The sequence below is a fragment of the Balaenoptera ricei genome, chromosome 1 (assembly GCF_028023285.1).
Source record: "Balaenoptera ricei isolate mBalRic1 chromosome 1, mBalRic1.hap2, whole genome shotgun sequence".
NCBI lineage: Eukaryota > Metazoa > Chordata > Mammalia > Artiodactyla > Balaenopteridae > Balaenoptera > Balaenoptera ricei.
Window position 1 is genome coordinate 102,706,539 of NC_082639.1, and position 19,458 is coordinate 102,725,996.

At 41.4% G+C, this 19,458-nt stretch overlaps 1 long non-coding RNA gene across 1 annotated transcript in view; it reads left to right on the forward strand.

Annotated features, from left to right (window-relative positions):
- The window catches only part of LOC132351503 (uncharacterized), a 109,799-nt gene extending 91,072 nt beyond the window's left edge, over positions 1-18,727 (forward strand). The window contains exon 5 of the long non-coding RNA XR_009498364.1: positions 18,304-18,727. This is a non-coding gene — a long non-coding RNA (uncharacterized LOC132351503). The remainder of the gene's footprint in view (positions 1-18,303) is intronic.
- The last annotated feature ends 731 nt before the right edge of the window (positions 18,728-19,458 follow it).

The following is a 19,458-nucleotide window of genomic DNA, read 5'->3' on the forward strand; positions in this document are numbered from 1 at the left end:
CCCAACACGTGTTACAATCAGTTGTTTATTATTATTATTATTACCCTCCTAGTGGGTGTGAAGTGGTATCTCATTGTGGTTTTGATTTGCACTTGCCTGATGGCTAATGATCTTGAGCATCATTTCATGTGCTTATTGGCCACTTGAATACCTTCTTTAGAGAAATGTCGATTCACGTTCTTTACCCACTTAATTGGGTTGTCTTTTTATTGTTGGATCATATATTCTAGATACAAATCCCTTATCAAATATATGATCTGCAAATATTTTCACTCATTCAGTGGATCATCTTTTCACTTTCTTGATAACATCCTTTTAAGCACCAAAGTTTTTTAATTTCTGTAAAGTCCAATTTATCTGTTTTTTCTTTTGTTGCTTGTACTTTTAATTTCATATCTAAAAAATATTGCCTAATCCAAGATCACAAAGATTACACATATGTTTTCTTTTAAGAGTTGTATACTTTTAGCTCTTACATTTAAGTTCATGATCCATTTTGAGTTAATTATTATATATGGTGTGAGGTCAGTATCCAACTTCATTCCTTTGCATGTAGATATCCAGCTGTGCCAGCACCATTAGTTGAAGACTGTTCTTTCCCCATAGAATTGGCTTGGCAACCATGTCAAAAATCAATTGACCATAAATGTGAGGGATTATTTATGGACTCTCAATTCTATTCCACTGATCTCTATGACTATCCTTATTCCAGTACTGCACTACCTTGATTACTGTAGCTTTATAGTAAGTTTTAAAATTGGGATGTGCGAGTCCTCCAGCTTTATTCTTCTTTTTCAAGATCACTTTGGCTATTCTGGGTCCCTTGCATTTCCGTGGGAAGTTTAGGATCAACTTGTCCATATCTGCAAAGAAAAAACAAAAGGAACTAGGATTTTGTGTGGGGTTGCTCTGAATCTATAGATCCATTTTGGAAGTATTGCCATCCTAACAATATTGTCTTCCAATCCATGAACCTTGAATGCCTTTCCACTTATTTAGGTCTTCTCTAATTTCTTTCAATGATTTTTATAGTTTTCAGTGTACAAGTCTTACATTACTTTTGTTATATTTAGTCCTAAGTATTTTATTCTTTCTGATGCTATTGTAATGGGATTGCTCTCTGTGATATTGTGATCTATAATATGAAATACAAATTTGGTCTTCATCCTCATTCCTGGTACACAGCTCCCCAAACCCTTGTAATTTCCTAAGTAGTTAGAACAATAGGGACATCTTTTGTTACAATAATTGAGTTTTGTCCTCAGTTCCTGATGTGGCTTCAGAGAGATAAGGGTAAAATGGGTATCTTGTTATTCATAACAAGCCCCTTTCAACCACTTATGTTAATGAGGGGACTCTTGGAAAGCCCCTTATACGCGGGCTGGTTGTCAGGAGAACCAACCATGATTAGAAGGCTGCAACTTTCAGTCCTACCCACTACCCTCTAGGGGGAAAGAGGGACTGGGGGTTGAGTCAGTCATCAATGGCCAATGATTTAAATCACTCATGCCTATGTAATTAAGCCTCCACAAAATCCCCAAAAGATGTGGTTAGAGAGCTTCCAAGTTGGTGAACACACAAAGCTACTGGGAGAGTGGAGAGCTCAGAAAAGGCATGAAAGCTCCACACTCTTTCCCACATCTCTTCCAACTGGCTGTTCCTAAGTTGTATTCTTCTATAATAAGCAGGAAATCTAGTAAGTAAAATGTTTTCCTGGGTTCTGTGAGCCACTCTGGCAAATTAATCTAAACCAAGGAGGAGGTTGTGAAAACCTGTGATCTATAGCCAGTTGGTCAGAAGCACACGTAACAACCTGGACATGCAATTGGCGTCTGAAGTGGGGGAGGGGAGCAGTATCGTAGGACTGAACACTTAACCTGTGGGATCTGACACTATCTCCAGATAGATGGTGTCAGAATTGACTTAAATTGTAGGACACCCAGCTAGTGTCACAGGATTGTTTGGTGTGGGGAAGCCCCTCACACACATTTGGTGACAGCAAGAGTCAGGAGTAGTGTGGTGATAGTGTGAGAGTAAAGGAGACACACAGAAGGAGTGTGTTTTTTCTTTACACTTTCCAAATTTGATTTTTGAGCTGTTCAGTGCTAATGTATAGAAATACAATTGATTTTGTGTTTTGTATCCTGCAACTTTGTTGAACTCATTTATTAGTTCTAATGATTTTTATTAGATTGGATTCTTTAGAATGTTTTATGTACAAGATCATGTCATCTGCAAAAAAAAAAAAGGTATTTTTACTTCTGTCTTTTCTATCTGAATCCCTTCTATTTCTTTTTCTTGCGTAATTTCTCTGGCTAGAACCTCCACTACAATGTTGAATAGAAGTGGCAGTAGCACTTGCCTTGTTCCTGATCTTAGGGGAAAGATTTCAGTATTTCATCATTAAGTATGGTGTTTGCTGTGGGTTTTTCATTGAAGGCCTTCAGTAGATTGAAGACATTCCCTTCTATTCCTAGTTTGTTGAATATTTTTATCATGAAAGCACATTAGATTTTGTCAAATGTTTCTTCTGCATCTGTTGAGGTAGTTATGTAGCTTTTGTCCTTCATTCTATGGAATGGTGTATACTAATTGATTTTCATATGTTAAGCCACTTTTGTATTCTTGGGATAAATCCTACTTGATCATGTGTATGATACTTTTTATGTTGCTGGCTCAGTTTGCTAGTACTTTGTTGAGGACTTTTCCATCTATATTTTAGAGATATTGGCCTATAGCTTTCTTTTCCTGCAATGTCTGTCTGGTTTTGATATCAGTGTAGTAACAGCTTCATTGAATGAATTACAAAGTATTCCCTCCTTTTCTGTTTTTTGGGGGGAGAGTTTGTGAATCATTTGTGTTAATTCTTCCTTAAAGATTTGTTAGAATTCACCAGTGAAGTAACCTAGGCCTCAGCTTTTCTGTGTGTGGGAAGTTTTTTTAATTAATAATTTAATATCTTTACATATTATAGATCTATTTAGATCAGCTATTCTTGGTTTAAGTAATTTGTAACTTTCTAGGAAGTTGTTCATTTTGTCTGTGTTATCTAATTTGTTGGCATAAAATTGTTCATAGTATTCACTTATCATCCTTTGTATTTCTGTAAGATTGGTAGTGATGCCTACTATTTTATTCCTGATTTTAGTAATTTGAGTATTTTTTTCTTGGTCAGTCTGGTGAAACGTCTCTTAGTTTTGTTGGTCTTCAAAGAACCAACTTTTCATTTCCTTGATTTTCTCTAACCCTTTTTTTATTCTATTTTTCATTAATTTCCACCATAGTCTTTATTATTATAAAATGTACTTGTTTGTCTCAGTAACAATTTTTGTCTTAAAGTCTATTTGCCTGATATTAGTATAACCATTCCAGCTCTCTTTGGGGTACTGTTGGTGTGTTATATCTTTTTCCATCCTTTCACTTTCAACCTATTTGTGTCTTTGAATGTAAAATATGTCTTTTGTAGATAGCATATAGTTGGATTGAGGTTTTCCATCCATTTTTCCAACCTCTGCTTTTTTATTGGCGTTTTAGTCCATTTACATTTAAGTAATTACTGATAAGGTTTCATTTGTCCTTTTGCTATTTTTTTTTCAGTATGCCTTATGGATTTTTTGTTCCTCTGTGCCTTCATTACTGCCTTCTTCTGTGTTAAATAGAAACTTTCTAGCATAAAACTTTCCCTTGCTCGCTCTCTCTCTCTTTCTCTCTCTCTGAGAAGAAGACAGAGAGACAGGGGAGAGGGAGAAGGGTTGAGAGACAGAGAGAGAGAGAGAGAGAGAGAGAGAGAGAGAGAAATACATAGATATATAAACACATTTACATACATATATGTGTGTGTGTGTGCATATTTTAATTTATTTTTTCTTTGTGGTTGGCCTGAGGATAACAAGATCTTAACTTAAAACAACATAATTTGGATTAACACTCTGCATTTTTACAGCACATTCTCACTTACATTTTTAAATTTAATTCTCGGGAAGGAAAAAGTAAAAAATATGGGCTGGAAACTCTTTCTCTATCATGGCCTAAGTACCTGTTGGGAGCAATGTTACTCATACATAATGCTTCTCTGGGGGCAAATTATAGCCACATGAGAAAGATCCCTCTGATTCCAGAGTATAGCTTTTCACGGTGATCATAACACCTTTGTATGGACTTTCTAACTTCCAAAGTGCATTCACATACATCAGTGATTCTCAAAGTATGGTCTAAGGATCCCTGAGTTTTCCTGAAACACTTTCAGGGGTCCTCAAAGACAAACCTATTTTTGTAATAATGCCAAGATGTTATTTGCCCTTTTTAGCTCTCATCCTTTCACAAGAGTACAGTAGAATTTTCTAGAGGTTACATGGCATGTGATATCATAACAGATTGAATACAGAAGCAGATACAAGAATTTACTGTCTCCATTAAGTCAGGCATTAAAGATATTTGCAAAACTGTAAAGCCATGCTATCCTTCTCTCTAAGTTGTTTTTGAGAATATAATGATATCTCATAAAATATGTCCTTTATGTTAACATATCATGGTTTATTATTATTCATTTTAAATGAGTTTTTTAAAATTTCCCAGTTTTAATTTATAATGTGGTAAATATTAATAGATATAACACATTTAAACAAAAGCTTGTTTGGGCTCTTGATAAATTTTAAGAGTATAAAGGGGTCCTGAAACCAAAAGTTTTTGAGAGCTGCTGACGCATTATCTCACTTAACCATCCCAACATGTGAAAAGTAAGACAGGTTCGGGGCTTCCCTGGTGGCACAGTGGTTGAGAATCTGCCTGCCAATGCAGGGGACACGGGTTCGGGCCCTGGTCTGGGAAGATCCCACATGCCGCGGAGCAACTAGGCCCGTGAGCCACAACTACTGAGCCTGCGCGTCTGGAGCCTGTGTTCCACAACAAGAGAGGCCGCGATAGTGAGAGGCCCCGCGCACCGCGATGAAGAGTGGCCCCCACTTGCCGCAACTAGAGAAAGCCCTCGCACAGAAACGAAGACCCAACAGAGCCATAAATAAATAAAATAGTGTTTAAATAAATAAAAATAAAAATAAAAAGCCAGCTTGTATATCACCTGCTCTTTAAAAAAAAAAAAAAAAAAGTAAGACAGGTTCAGTCACTTACCACTATGGCTCCTTGGATGAGAAAACAGAGGCTATGGACCTGGGACTATACCTGGAAGGACTGGCTTTGATGGGAAGGCAGTCGATGGTTCTAAGGCCAGAACCAAACCAGTTAACTGGAATGATTGGACTGACACTAGTGGGAGCTCTAAGCTCTTGATGGCCATTGACGTGGTTGACCTCTCCCAGGCTTGAATACTCTCTCCACGTTGGCTTCCATGACACCATGTTCCTAGTTTTGCAAATGGCTCCTCTGCTTCAACCTGCCCCTTAACTATTGCTATTACCCAACATTCTGTCCTCCACCCCCTTCTCATTTCTCTCTGTAGTCTCCCTGGATGAGCTCACCCACCATTACATAAGATGATTCCCAAATGTGTCTCTCTAGCTTCTATCTGTCTCTTGAATTTCAAAGCTAAGTACTGGATGTGTCTACCTGGATATCCCTCAGATGTTTCAAACTCACATGCTCAAAATTCTCTAATCACTAGGTGTTCAATACATTGTGCTAGGCACAGGTATTGTGACAGTGAACAGGACATAGTCCCTGTTCTTAAGGAAACAGCAGTCTAGTAGAGTTGATCAGTTTGTCCAAAACCAACTTCTGTATTTTTGGGTTTGGTTATTATTATCAACACTGGCCCAGTTACCCAAGACTCCTCCTTCTTCCCCATCCCCTCCATCCAGTGAGTCACCAGGGTTTATGCATTCTATTGCTGTAATGTCTTTCCAGCCTTCACTTCTCTCCATCACTACTGCAACTCCCTAGGATGAAGCATTCCTCATCTCTCTTATGAACTATTTCAATAATCTCCTAGCCACTCTCTTGGCCTCCCGTCTCATCCCCATCAAATTCACACTGTACACTGCTGCCTGAGTGATCATTTCATAACCTCAAATCTGCTCTCCTTGCTACCATACTAAAACTCTTCAATGACTCCCTCTTCCCTGTAAAATAAAATCTGAACTCATTAGCCTGACTTGTAAGTTTCTCCAGGTACTGGCCTTTGCTTCATTTCCTATCACTCCTCTGAATGTATCCAAGACATTTCAAATGGTGTTTCTGATAGCAAGAATACCCTCCCTAATCACCTGGTCATCCTTTGTGACCCTTCTCAAGTATCTTCTTCTCTGTTAAAATTTTTATGACCTTCCTAAGAAGTCTTGGTCTACCACTATCTCTTGCACGGGTCTCTCTTCATTATAGTACTTATCACACTGTCTTATAATTTTTATTTCCACAGCTATCTCCCACTCTGGACAGAACACCTTGATGGCAGGCACTGTGTCTTAATCACCTTGGTGCCACCCGTCCTGGCCTAGTGCCTGGCAGAGAGTGGGTATTAAATAAATATTTATTGACTTAATAAATATTTGAAGGTCTGTAAAATATGGATCACATCAAAACTTCTTCCCATTTTCTAAGTTTACAATTCCCTTCCCGTTTTCCACCCAATCACCCAAGCCCAAAACATGGGTGTCTCTATTAATAGATACCACGCTTCCTTATTCCCTATAGCCAGAGTCACCAAGTCCAACTTACTCTGTTTCTGTAATCTCTCTCCAGTATGTCAGTTGCCCTCCGTTAGCACATTTAGAGAAGTCCTCTATCCATTCTGAACACTGTACCCATATTTTCAACCTCAAAAATTGGGGCATGGAATTTTCATGACACCTCCAGATATGAGGTTTTCTGAGAAACAGATGAAAATTCTAAACGATTAGCATTCTTTAAATGTTTCAGTGATTTCCAGGGACAGCAGTAGAGAATATTTGAAATCACAATGCAATTAAGAATTCAGGTTGGGCGGTCATTTAGCCTTGATTGCAAGGTTCTTAGGCCTCTGTTTTAAGAGTCTCAGACCTTAAGCTATTGAACATCTGGGTGACAAAGGACAAATGCACAGACAAGGATAACTAAAAATACAATACCAAAGTATTGTACCAAATAAGTGAAGTACCAAATAAGTAAAGTAAGTACCAAATAAGTGAAGAAGTAATTGAGAAGAGAAATACAGAGGAGATATGACCTGAGCTGGGCTTTAAGGTCATTGTTACAGAGGTGTGCCAGCTCACACCTAAATGTGCCCGTGTGGAAACACCCCAACTCCAGTCCCCACTGATGGAACTGGACCCTTGTCTACCAGCCAAGGTTGATCAACCTGACTGGAGAAAGCTGATGCAAGGGCAGTTCTTCCTTGAGCAAGCTGAGATCTATGACTTGGACCAGCATAAAAAGATAAGCTATGTCAGTTAGATTCCCTTCTGGAATCTGAAATTGGGAAACCAAAATGGGAGATCTGGCAACACAGGCAGTTGCTAAAAGACTTGCCTCAGGCGTTAGCTTCAGGTAAAGATGGGGCTGGAAAGTTCAGGGCAAGTCAGAGCCGTGTGTAAGCCAAAATTATGAGGAAATAGAAACCAGGAGCAGACAGAACCAGCTGTCAGTAAAGGAGCCAGCGCTCAAGGTAAGTGGCAACGGCAAAGGAAAAGGGAGACCTTGCCCCTGGGACAAGAGAGGTGAACGGCTAGTCCCTGAAGCCACCTTGGAACTTAAAGTCTTGTCATCTGCAGTCCAAATCTATGTTGTAGCCTTACAGCCACTTCTTAACCTTCTTTTCCTGGTGATTCTTTTGAATGCCGTTCCTTGCAACCTGAGAGCTAAACTGAAATAGATTCAACCAAGCAGAGTGGAGGGGAAGAGAATTCCAGGAGCCCAGGTCAGTATGGATGGTGCACAAAGATTGAATGTCTCACGGACTACTCAGGGAAGGGTGGAAAGGGATTTTATTTTCTTAGGTGGGAGATAAAAGTGACTAGAACATCTTCAATTTTAAATAAGCAAAATTGGTATCTGACAAATGAATGAATGCATGAATGTAGGTTAAGGCCAGAAAGTACACAACTTGGAACAACAGGATCAGGACTTTAGACTTGATACCATCAGCATTAGGAAACCTCAGCAGTTTGGAACAGGAAAAAGATACCATTGGTGTGGTGTTTGAAAAATCTTGAAGGTCTTGGAAGACATTCCATTTGCCAACATTGAAGCATGCTTGTCCCAGTCCTGCCATGATGGTTTGAACATGTATGGCTAACGTTTGGCTGAGAGCAGAACAGGAAAGCAGCCAGTGGCTGGGAAGCAGCACTACTGATTAGGATGGCCTGAGGGAGGCTTCCACTCAGACAGCCTAGAAGCTAGGAAAGAGAGCCAAAGACCTCGGGCCTGGCACACAGCTGTGCAAAAGGCTGCACCTCTTTCTAACGGACTGGCAATAGCTATAAGATCAGTGAATGTCACCTCCATGTGCAAACCTATGCATGCTCAATTCTAAATGGGCCCATTATGACAAGGACTGCCGGGCCCCCGTGGACTTCCACGTAGAACCCAGATGCCAGCTGTCTCCTCATCCTCTCAACCAGCCGCTTGCAGCAGCTGTCTGTTTCACATCACGTCAACATGAACTCAGGTCTCAGCAACCTTTAAGTGCACCAGCCCCTCCCCAAATCTATTCACATCACATTAATGAACAGTGGAGAATCTCCTGACAGTTTCGTGAGGGAATATACAGTGCACACCCCATAGCAAACAATTAAAAAGAAGAAACAAACAACCAGATATTATGTTCTGAAAGCCCTCCTTTTCTGGACAACCACCAGGGGTCTCTTTTTCAGCCCATCCCCCTGGTCTAATCTCCTGGATCCTCTTTCTCCTTCCCAGATTCCTCCTGCTCTGTTATGCAAGGTCATTCTGTCCTGCCCTAGCTGCCATTCCCAAATTTGCATACCCAAGTCCAAAACACAGCTCAGATAAATAAGATGTGCTTCATACAGTTCACAGGACCCACCTTCCTTGAAATGACAACTGAGGTTATAAACAAAGCGATTGTTGTTCACACACACACACACACACACACACACACACACACACGTGTAGCAATAAGCATTCAGATTAGTAGTTTCCAAAATGGAACCAGCTGTGTTTCCTTGGTCCCATCACTTTGCTCTCTGGGCTTTTGATTCTTACTCTTTAATCTAAGAGGCATAGGTGGGGAAGTCTGGATGAATCCCATATGCAGCCCAGCTCTCTCCATTAAGAGTAAAGTGAAGACCTTCAAGATGGCGGAGGAGTAAGATGTGGAGATCCCCTTCCTCCCCACAAATGCATCAGAAATACACTACATGTGGAACAACTCCTACAGAACACCTACTGAATGCTGGCAGAAGACCTCAGACTTCCCAAAAGGCAAGAAACACCCCACGTACCTGGGTAGGACAAAACGAAAAACAGAGACAAAAGAATAGGGACGGGACCTGCACCTCTGGGAGGGAGCTGTGAAGGAGGAAAGGTTTCCGCACGCTAGGAAGTCCCTTCACTGGTGGAGATGGGGGTGGCAGGGGGGAAGCTTCGGAGCCAAGGGGGAGAGCACAGCAACAGGGGTGCAGAGGGCAAAGTGGAGAGATTCCCGCACAGAGGATCGGAGCCAATGAGTACTCACCAGCCTGAGAGGCTTGTCTGCTCACCCGCCAGGGCGGGCGGGGGCTGGGAGCTGAGGCTTGGGCTTCGGAGGTCAGATCCCAGGGAGAGGACTGGGGTTGGCTGTGTGAACACAGCCTAAAGGGGGCTAGTGCGCCACAACTAGCTGGGAGAGAGTCCAGGAAAAAGTCTGGAACTGCCTAAGAGGCAAGAGACCATTGTTTTGGGGTGCGGGAGGAAAGGAGATTCAGAGCACCGCCTAAACGAGCTCTAGAGATGGGCGCGAGCCGCGGCTATCAGCGTGGACTGCAGAGATGGTCATGAGACACTAAGTCTGCTGCTGCAGCCACCAAGAAGCCCGTGTGCAAGCACAGGTCACTATCCACACCTCCCCTCCCAGGAGCCTGTGCAGCCCACCACTGCCAGGGTCCCGTGATCCAGGGACAACTTCCCCAGGAGAACACATGGCATGCCTCAGGCTGTTGCAACGTCACGCCGACCTCTGCCGCCGCAGGCTTGCCCTGCACTCTGTACCCCTCGCTCCCCCTGCCCTGAGTAAGCCAGAGCCCCCTAATCAGCTGCTACTTTAACCCCGTGCTGTCTGAGTGAAGAACAGACACCCTCAGGCGACCTACATGCAGAGGCGGGGCCATAATCCAAAGCTGAGCCCCAGGAGCTGTGCAAACAAAGAAGAGAAAGGGAAATTTCTCCCAGCAGCCTCAGGAGCAGCAGATTAAATCTCCACAATCAACTTGATGTACCCTGCGTCTCTGGAATACCTGAATAGACAACGAATCATCCCAAAATTGAGGCAGTGGACTTTGGGAGCAACTGTAGACTTGGGGTTTGCTTTCTGCATCTAATTTGTTTCTGGTTTTAGGTTTATCTTAGTTTAGTATTTAGAGTTTATTATCATTGGTAGATTTGTTTATTGATTTGGTTGCTCTCTTCCTTTTTTTTATATAAAGATATATGTATTTTTTCCTTTTTCTCTTTTTGTGAGTGTGTATGTGTATGCTTCTTTGTGTGATTTTCTCTGTATAGCTTTGCTTTTACCATTTGTCCTAGGGTTCTGTCTGGTTTTTTTTTTGTTTTTTGTTTTTTTTTGTAGTTTTTAGCGCTTGTTATCATTGGTGGGTTTGTTTTTTCGTTTGGTTGCTCTCTTCTTTCTTTCTTTTTTTCCTTTTTTTAAATTATTTTTTTATTTTAATTTTAATAACTTTATTTTATTTTATTTTTCTTTCTTTCCTTCTTTTTTTTCTCCCTTTTCATCAGAGCCATGTGGCTAACAGGGTCTTGGTGCTCCAGCTGGGTGTCAGGCCTGTGCCTCTGAGGTGGGAGAGCTGAGTTCAGGACATTGGTCCACCAGAGACCGCCCGGCTCCACATAATATCAAATGGTGAAAGCTCTCCCAGAGGTCTCCATTTCAACATGAAGACCCAGCTCCACTCAACAACCAGCAAGCTACAGTGCTGGACACCCTATGCCAAACAACTAGCAAGACAGGAACACAACCCCACCCATTAGCAGAGAGGCTGCCTAAAATCATAATAAGGTCACAGACACCCCAAAACACACCACCGGATGTGGTCCTGCCCACCAGAAAGACAAGATCCAGCCTCATCCACCAGAACACAGGCACCAGTCCCCTCCACCAGGAAGCCTACACAACCCACTGAGCAACCTTAGCCACTGGAGGCAGACACCAAAAACAAAGGGAACTACGAACCTGCAGCTTGCAAAAAGGAGACCCCAAACACAGTAAGTTAAGCAAAATGAGAAGACAGAGAAACACACAGCAGATGAAGGAGCAAGGCAAAAACCCACCAGACCAAACAAATGAAGAGGAAATAGTCAGTCTAGCTGAAAGAGAATTCAGAGTAATGATAGTAAAGATGATCCAAAAACTTGGAAATAGAATGGAGAAAATACAAGAAACATTTAACAAGGACCTAGAACAACTAAAGAGCAAAAAACAATGATGAACAACACAATAAATGAAATTTAAAATTCGCTAGAAGGAATCAATAGCAGAATAACTGAGGCAGGAGAACAGGTAAGTGACCTAAAATAGTGGAAATAATTACTGCAGAGCAGAATAAAGAAAAAAGGATGAAAAGAATTGAGGACAGTCTCACAGGCCTCTGGGACAACATTAAATGCACCAACATTCGAATTATAGGGGTCCCAGAAAAAGAAGACAAAAATAAAGGGACTGAGAAAATATTTGAAGAGATTATAGTTGAAAACTTCCCTAATATGGGAAAGGAAATAGTCAATCAAGTCCAGGAAGTTCAGAGAGTCCCATACAGGATAAATCCAAGGAGAAACATGCCAAGACACATATTAATCAAACTATCAAAACTTAAATACAAGGAAAAAATATTAAAAGTAGCAAGGGAAAAGCAACAAATAACATACAAGGGAATCCCCATACGGTTAAGAGCTGATCTTTCAGCAGAAACTCTACAAGCCAGAAGTGAGTGGCAGGACATATTTAAAGTGATGAAAGGGAAAAACTTACAATCAAGATTACTCTACCCAGCAAGGATCTCATTCAGATTCGACGGAGAAATTAAAACCTTTACACACAAGCAAAAGCTAAGAGAATTCAGCACCACCAAACCAGCATTACAACAAATGCTAAAGGAACTTCTCTAGGCAGGAAACACAAGAGAAGGAAAAGACCTGCAATAACAAACCCAAAACAATTAAGAAAATGGTAATAGGAACATACATATCAATAACTACCTTAAATGTAAATGGATTAAATGCTCCAACTAAAAGACATACACTGGCTGAATGGATACAAAAACAAGACCCGTATATATGCTGTCTACAAGAGGCACACTTCAGACCTAGGGACACATACTGACTGAAAGTGAGGGGATGGAAAAAGATATTCCATGCAAATGAAGATCAAAAGAAAGCTTGAGTAGCAATTCTCATATCAGACAAAATAGACTTTAAAATAAAGACTATTATAAGAGACAAAGAAGGACACTACATAATGATCAAGGGATCAATCCAAGAAGAAGATATAACAGTGTAAATATTTATGAACCCAACATAGGAGCACCTCAATACATAAGGCAAATGCTAACAGCCATACAAGGGGAAATCGACAGTAACACAATCAAAGTAGGGGACTTGAACACCCCACTGTCACCAATGGACAGATCAACCAAAATGAAAATGAATAAGGAAGCCAGCTTTAAATGATACATTAATCAAGATGGACTTAATTGATATTTATAGGACATTCCATCCAAAAACAACAGAATACACTTTCTTCTCAAGTGCTCATGGAACATTCTCCAGGATAGAGCATATCTTGGGTCACAAATCAAGCCTCAGTAAATTTAAGAAAATTAAAATCGTATCAAGTATCTTTTCTGACCACAATGCTATGAGACTAGATATCAATTACAGGAAAAAAATCTGTAAAAAATAAAAACACATGGAGGCTAAACAATACACTACTAAATAACCAAGAGATCACTGAGGAAATCAAAGAGGAAATCAAAAAATACCTAGAAACAAATGACAATGGAAACACAACGACCCAAAACCCATGGGATGCAGTAAAAGCAGTTCTAAGAGGGAAGTTTATAGCAATACAATCCTACCTCAAGAAACAAGAAACATGTCAAACAACCTAACCTTACACCTAAAGCAATTAGAGAAAGAAGAAAAAAAAAAAAAAACCCAAATTAGCAGAAGGAAAGAAATCATAAAGATCAGATCAGAAATAAATAAAAAAGAAATGAAACAATAGCAAAGATCAATAAAACTAAAAGCTGGTTCTTTGAGAAGATAAACAAAATTGATAAACTATTAGCCAGACTCATCAAGAAAAAAAGGGAGAAGACTCAAATCAATAGAATTAGAAATGAAAAAGGGGAAGTAACAACTGACACTGCAGAAATACAAAGGATCATGAGAGATTACTACAAGCAACTATATGCCAATAAAAAGGACAACCTGGAAGAAATGGACAAGTTCTTAGAAGAGCACAACTTTCCAAGACTGAATCAGGAAGAAATGGAAAATATAAACAGACCAATCACAAGCACTGAAATTGAGACTGTGATTAGAAATCTTCCAACAAACAAAAGCCCAGGTCCAGATGGCTTCACAGGCGAATTCTGTCAAACATTTAGAGGAGAGCTAACAACTATCCTTCTCAAACTCTTCCAAAATACAGCCGAGGGAGGGACACTCCCAAACTCATTCTATGAGGCCACCATCACCCTGATACCAAAACCAGACAAAGATGTCACAAAGAAAGAAACGACAGGCCAATATCACTGATGAACATAGATGCAAAAATCCTGAACAAAATGCTAGCAAACAGAATCCAACAGCACATTAAAAGGATCATACACCATGATCAAGTGGGGTTTATCCCAGGAATGCAAGGATTCTTCAATATATGCAAATCAATCAATGTGATAAACCATATTAAATTGAAGGAGAAAAACCATATGATCATCTCAATAGATGCAGAAAAAGCTTTCAACAAAATTCAACACCCATTTATGATAAAACCCTCCAGAAAGTAGGCATAGAGAGAACTTACCTCAACATAATAAAGGCCATATATGACAAACCCACAGCCACCATCATCCTCGATGGTGAAAAACTGAAACCATTTCCAATAAGATCAGGAACAAGACAAGGTTGTCCACTCTCACCACTATTATTCAACATAGTTTTGGAAGTTTTAGCTGCAGCAATCAGAGAAGAAAAAGAAATAAAAGGAATCCAAATCAGAAAAGAAGAAGTAAAGCTGTCACTGTTTGCAGATGACGTGATACTATACATAGAGAATCCTAATGATGCTACTAGAAAACTACTAGAGCTAATCAATGAATCTGGTAAAGTAGCAGGATACAAAATTAATGCACAGAAATCTCTTGCATTCCTATACACTAATGATGAAAAATCTGAAAGAGAAATTAAGGAAACACTCCCATTTACCATTGCAACAAAAAGAATAAAATACCTGGGAATAAACCTACCTAAGGAGACAAAAGACCTGTATGCAGAAAACTATAAGACACTGATGAAAGAAATTAAAGATGATACAAACAGATGGAGTGATATACCATGTACTTGGATTGGAAGAAGCAACATTGTGAAAATGACTATACTACCCAAAGCAATCTACAGATTCAATGAAATCCCTATCAAACTACCAATGGCATTTTTCACAGAACTAGAACAAAAAATTTCACAATTTGCATGGAAACACAAAAGACCCCAAATAGCCAAAGCAATCTTGAGAAAGAAAAACGGAGCTGGAGGAATCAGGCTCCCAGACTTCAGACTGTACTACAAAGCTACAGTAATCAAGACAGTATGGTACTGGCACAGAAACAGAAATATAGATCAATGGAACAGGACAGAAAGCCCAGAGATAAACCCACACACATATGGTCATCTTATTTTTGATAAAGGAGGCAAGAATATACAATGGAGAAAAGACAGCCTCTTCAATAAGTAGTGCTGGGAAAACTGGACAGCTACATATAAAAGAATGAAATTAGAACACTCCCTGACACCATACACAAAAATCAATTCAAAATGGATTAAAGACTTAAATGTAAGGCCAGACACTATAAAACTCTTAGAGGAAAACATAGGCAGAACACTCTATGACATAAATCATAGCAAGATCCTTTTTGACCCACCTCCTAGAGAAATGGAAATAAAAACAAAAAGAAACAAATGGGACCTAATGTAACTTAAAAGCTTTTGCACAGCAAAGGAAGCTATAAACAAGACCAAAAGACAACCCTCAGAATGGGAGAAAATATTTGCAAATGAAGCAACTGAGAAAGGATTAATCTCCAAAATTTACAAGCAGCTCATGCAGCTCAATATCATAAAAACAAACAACCCAATCCAAAAATGGGTAGAAGACCTAAACAGACATTTCTCCAAAGAAGATATACAGATTGCCCACAAACACATGAAAGGATGCTCAACATCACTAATCATTAGAGAAATGCAAATCAAAACTACAATGAGGTATCACCTCACACCAGTCAGAGTGGCCATCATCAAAACATCTACAAACAATAAATGCTGGAGAGGGTGTGGAGAAAAGGGAACCCTCCTGCACTGTTGGTGGGAATGTAAATTGATACAGCCACTATGGAGAACAGTATGGAGGTTCCTTAAAAAACTAAAAATAGAACTACCGTATGACCCAGCAATCCCACTACTGGGCATATATGCTGAGAAAACTATAATTCAAAAAGAGTCATGTACCACAATGTTCATTGCAGGTCTATTTACAGTAGCCAGGACATGGAAGCAACCTAAGTGTCCATCGACAGATGAATGGATAAAGAAGATGTGGCACATATATACAATGGAATATTACTCAGCCATAAAAAGAAACGAAATTGAGTTATTTGTAGTGAGGTGGATGGACCTAGAGTCTGTCATACAGAGTGAAGTAAGTCAGAAAGAGAAAAACAAATACCGTATGCTAACATATATATGGAATCTAAAAAAAAAAAATGGTTATGAAGAACCTAGGGGCAGGACAGGAATAAAGATGCAGATGTAGAGAATGGACTTGAGGACACGGGGAGGGGGAAGGGTAAGCTGGGACGAAGTGAGAGAGTGGAATGGACATATATACACTACCAAATGTAAAACAGCTAGTGGGAAGCAGATGCATAGCACAGGGAGATCAGCTTGGTGCTTTGTGACCACCTAGAGGGGTGGGATAGAGAGGGTGGGAGGGAGATGCAAGTGGGAGGAGATACGGGGATATATGTATATGTATAGCTGATTCACTTTGTTATAAAGCAGAAACTAACACACCATTGTAAAGCAATTATACTCTAATAAAGATGTTTAAAAAAAAAGTAATATGAAAAGACAGTGGGGGGTGAAGAAGCCAGCTATATAAACTCTATGTGTTGGGGGAGGAGGAGGGAGATAGTGGGAGGGGAGGAGAAAGGATAGGGAAGATGGGGGCAGGCGGGGTCGCGGTGGCAGGGAGAGTGAGGTGTGGGGCTGCTCCCTCCAGCAGGCACGATGCAGCCCAAATGCAGAGCACGGAGGAGAAATGGCTTTGTCTCGGCGGCCGCCCACGCTCTGACTGCATTAAGCCTCACACTGGGCCCACGATGACTTTTTGATGAAGGAGATGCAGCATCCTGCAGGGGCCGACAGTGTCAGGGAAGAGAAGAACTCAGCAGAAAGTGCACCCAGCTTTCCAACATGCTCTCCTCTCATCAACTTTCTTTTTCAAGTGCATTTTCTGGATGCTATTTTCCTTCTAAGCTATCTGTAGCTTCTCAGTAAGCAAGAAGGGGGGGGGGGGGGAATCCAACAACAGTGACAGCCAAGTGGCCAGTTTGTGTGGGAACACCTATGGATGTCTACTGTACTGGGCAAGAACAGAACAAAGTCGCTTTTATCTCCGGCTTTCCAAAAGCCTTTGTGTGCTTTAGAAGCTGGTTATTATTGCATTATTAAAGGCCCAGTGAGCCGAGCCAAGGCATGGATACGCTAGAGCTGTCCCAGGCAGCTTCGGCTAGTTCAGACTTCTCATCCTGTGACCTAACCTGACTCCTGGCTTGCCATCCACCGCATCCCAGTGAAGGGGGAACAGGAAGGAGAGGCCAGCCCTTTAGAGAAGGTGCCTCGGGCTTCCAACCAAACTGGTCTGTTCGGTTCCCAGGAATCATTTTGAGCATAGTGCATTTTGCCAATATTGTGTTTCTTAAAGCACCAGCAGTGTAAACTGGGGGCGGGGGGGGGGGGAGAAACTGATGCATAAGGACATACATATCTCAAACCAGATTTTCCTGGGTTTTGGCCAACAGGTTGTGCGGGGAAGGTTGGGAGGACAAAGTGTTCAGGTCTGTGTGTCACTGGGGTCTGGGGATGAGGGTTGAGGTGAGGACAGGCCGGGGGCATAGTTTGCTGAGCGCCGATTTGCTCCAGTTTGTGGCAGATTGCTAATCACAACACCTATGAGCTTTGTCATCTGTCCCAACCCCTACTTTCACAGAGGAGAGGAAGCCCAAAGAGGCAAGGTGACTTGTCCAAGGTTGCACAGTGAATCGGTGTCCTGCTGAGCTCTCCACAGCCTGGACACGTGCTGAGCATGTGTGGTGTTCATGCTCCAGACCTGCAGGCACAGGTGCCCTTTCAATGGCAGTGCCAGTTTCACATTTCACGTTATTAGTGTTTGGACAGAGAAGCCCCCAGAAGGCACAGACTGTCCATTTCACTGGGCCTTGTATGGCAAGCAGCAAGGCTCAGGCCCAGGTAGGAGCTTATGTTTCCGGACAAACCCTGAAAAAAAGATCAACGTCACATCCTCCAACCAGCTCCAGTATGCTTATTCTCAAGTAAATGTGGCAAAACAGTGCAGCTGGAGAGGCTGCAGAATGACAGAACAGCAGAGGGCTGCCATGGATGGTTGTGCAGACCACACACTCTACAAAGGGCCTGGATGAGGGGCTGAGCAGTGGCCAAAATCCAGCCTGCCTTCCGCTAACTGGGTCCTACCCTGGTACAGTGCTCCTCAACTTTCCCATCTCATGAAGACTTCCCTTTTGAGTAGGAAAGCTTCCCTCTCTGCCAGCCCTTCTTCTGTCCTTCCCTTCTACCTCATTCCTATTCACTAAAGGTTTCACTTTTTTTTTTTTAATTTATGTTTTTCAGATTCACTTGTTAAGCTGTAATCACCAAACTAGTGATGAGCCCTGCTCACACTGCACTGTTTGAAACCACTGAGCCCGTCTTCAGGCTGCCTGTTCCACCTTCTGGACATGGTCTTCCCATGGTGCATCTGGCTACCTCTGTTCGTGTGCTGCTTCCTCCAAGAAGCCTTCCCTGACCATTACCTTTTCCCCCACACATCCCACCTCAGGAGTGAGGTCTATCGCCCGCAACATCCTAGGTACAAACTTGGGGAGCTTTCGATACATTGTGGAATGATCTATTAATAGGCTCATCTTCTCCTTAGATCTGCCCTGTCCGATATGGTAGCCACCAGCCATATGTGGCTACTGAGCACGTAAACTGGGTCTGGTCTGAATGGAGATGTCTTGTAAGCTACATACCACATGTGAAATGCTTAGTATGAAAAAACTAACCTAAAATATATCATTGATAATTTTTATATCGATTACATGTTGAAATGACAATATGCTAGATAAATTGGGTTAAATTAAATGGCTGATTAAAATTAATTTCACCTGTTTCTTTTTACTTTTTAACGGGGCTACTAGAAAAATTGTAATTACCTATGTGGCTTGCATTATATTTCTGTTGGACGGCACTGCTTAGACTGTAAACCTCTCTAGGTCAGGGACCCTGACTTACTTATCTTTGTACCCCCAGCACCTAATGCAGACACACACTTGGATGCTGAGAAAGTAGCAATACAGTTGTCACCTTGTATTGTCACTGTCACTGCCTACCTGTCTGTCTCTACCAGGACGCTTTGTGTGCCCTGAGCACAGAGACCGTGCCCCACCTAGCACAGCGTTCGACAAGAGGCAGATGCAGAAGAAATGTTAAAGAATAAGGTAAAGGAAGTATTTTATCTAAATATGTAAAAAGGGTTTCTTTTCATTTAATCTTGCTGTTTCATTCCACTCGGGGACCACAGACAGGATACGGGAAAGAGCCCAGTAGCTGCAACATCCTGACCGGATCTTTCTGAGTTAAGACAGGGGAAGTGAGCAGAGGAGGGACTGGCACAGCCAGAGGGAGAGCAGCTGCCCCCCCATAGCCAGCCCAGCGGTCTGTCAGGTGAGGGGCAAACGTCTTAAAAGTCAGGGATTAGAAAAACCATTCTGAATAATAGTGGTG